A 2415-nucleotide genomic window follows, 5' to 3' on the forward strand; every position below is an offset into this window, starting at 1 on the left:
TTAATCATCCTAAACAGAAGAACGGAACCCACCTTCATGGACTGCAGAAGACGTGAAATTATAGACTTAACCTTGTGTACGAGGGGAGTGGCTGACCTGGTGAGAGACTGGAGAGTCTTAAACGAACCTTCGGGATCGGATCACAAGCAGCTACGTTTTGCGCTCGAGCACAGGGAAAAGGGGAATTGGGGTCGCAACCCCAGAAACACAAACTGGACGAGCTACAGGAGGGACCTTGGCACCATTCTGAAAAAAGCCCCGTCCAGATTCAATACAAAACAGGATCTAGAAGTGGCGTCGCAGTTTGTCAGCGACGCTATCATAGAGGCCTACGAAGCAAACTGCCCACTAAGGCAGAAACAAGTCTCAACTAAGATCCCATGGTGGAACAATGAGCTTATTAAGCTCAGGGTTGAGACAAGAAGGCTTTTCAATAGAGCAAGGAAGTCAAAAGCAGAAACTGATTGGGCAGCTTTTAGGAGCTCCCAACGGCGATATAGCAAAGAAATCACAATGTCAAAGAGGAGGAGCTGGAGGAAGTTCTGCGGGAGCGTTGAAAGTTCTCCGGAGATATCCAGACTCAACAAAATCCTCAGCAAAGACAATTCACCTCAACTGGGATATCTGAAGCTCCCGGATGGAAGATACACTGAATCAACGGAGGAGACACTGAGACACTTGATGTCCACTCACTTTTTCGGGATTCAGAGAAAATGTCACGATTCAGGGCAACAGAGACGAGGATCAATCAAGGGAACCTCGTGTGACCAAAGAATGGTCCCTCGCGGCCAGAATCGTACAACCGAGCGGGGTCAAATGGGCAATAGAAACCTTTGAGCCTTATAAGGTACCGGGACCGGACGGCATTTACCCGGCACTCCTAAGGGAGGGACTGGAGGTGCTGACAGGTCCACTAATAAAAGTACTCAGGGCTAGTATAGCCCTGAGATATGTACCACAAACTTGGAGGGAGACGAGTGTAGTGTTTATCCCTAAACCAGGCAGAAACGGTCATATCTTGGCCAAGGATTACAGGCCGATCAGCCTTACATCATTTATTTTGAAAACAGTAGAGAGGCTGGTAGACAGACACCTGAAGACAGAACCCTTGGTCTCTTGCCCACTGACCACAACTCAATACGCTTATAGGGAGGGCAGGTCGACCGAGACTGCCCTACATCACCTTGTAAGCGGAGTGGAGGGACAGCTGGAAGCCAAGGGATACGCCATAGGAGTCTTTATAGACATAGAGGGAGCTTTTGATAGCACCTCTAACAAGTCTATCAAAGAGGCAATGTACAGAAACAAGATCCCAGAGGCGATCGTGGACTGGACACAAAGCATGCTAACGGGCAGAAGTCTAACCGTAAGCCTGGGTGAAAATTCAGTTGGGGGGAGTCCGGCTGGGGGCTGCCCGCAGGGGGGCGTAATCTCTCCCCTGCTGTGGTGTCTAGTGGTCGATGACCTTCTGGCTGAATTAAAAGAAGCAGGATTCCTGGTATATGGCTACGCGGATGACGTGGCCATTATTGCCAGAGGAAATTTCATATCGATCCTCAAGGAGAGGATGGATGCAGCCTTGAGGATAGTTCAAACCTGGTGCAGAAAGAAGGGACTGTCGGTCAATCCATCTAAGACTTCGGCAGTGGTCTTCACCAGGAAATACAAACCCGAACACATAGAGCCACTAAAGCTCTGGGGCAGGGAAATAACTTACACAAGCTCGGTGAAGTATCTTGGAGTGATCCTGGATGCTAAACTGAGCTGGCTGCCAAACCTCGAGGAGAAGAGAAGAAAGTTCTATACCACCATGTGGGCTTGTAGAAGAGTAATGGGTAGAAACTGGGGGCTTCAACCCAGGGCTGCCCTTTGGCTGTATAGGACGGTGTTGCTGCCAAGACTAACCTATGCAGCAGTAGTATGGTGGCCGAGAATGGAGAGCGTGAGGGCCAGGAACCTGCTAAAAAGCCTTCAGGGTAGTTATCTGAGGGCTATGACAGGGACCATGAGAACCACCCCGACGGAGGCGCTGGAAGTAGCTCTCTGCTGCCCACCTCTCAGTCACCTGATAAAATACCAAGCCAGGAGAACGGCTTATAGACTTAGATGTCAGGAGGAATGGAAAGATACCGGTCTAGGACACACTAGACTGGGACTCTCTCAGAACTACCCCTTCATGTTAAAACAGGATAGAATTCCAAGAAAACATCAGTTGGGGAAGAAATTTAAAATTTTAATACCAACTAGGGACGACTGGAATAAGTCTAAATTACTAGCTGATCCAAAAGTGGATCTTTGGTTCACAGACGGATCGGGTGCAAATGGTCGGTATGGGGCAGGAATCTATGGGCCGAAAAGAAACCATAGAGAAAGCATACCTCTGGGCGGGCTGGCCACGGTCTTTCAAGCCGAGGT

The 2415-nt window shown here is 49.3% G+C and overlaps 2 protein-coding genes across 7 annotated transcripts in view; both read right to left on the bottom strand.

Annotated features, from left to right (window-relative positions):
- The window catches only part of LOC116853270 (cytochrome P450 4c21-like), a 34246-nt gene that overhangs the window by 23882 nt on the left and 7949 nt on the right, over window positions 1-2415 (bottom strand). The gene's annotated exons all lie outside the window — the stretch shown is intronic.
- The window catches only part of LOC116853272 (cytochrome P450 4C1-like), an 8775-nt gene that overhangs the window by 4247 nt on the left and 2113 nt on the right, over window positions 1-2415 (bottom strand). The window lies entirely within an intron of this gene.

This window comes from Odontomachus brunneus, unplaced genomic scaffold (assembly GCF_010583005.1).
Source record: "Odontomachus brunneus isolate Ranch 3 - 2012 unplaced genomic scaffold, Obru_v1 Obru_scaffold_299, whole genome shotgun sequence".
NCBI lineage: Eukaryota > Metazoa > Arthropoda > Insecta > Hymenoptera > Formicidae > Odontomachus > Odontomachus brunneus.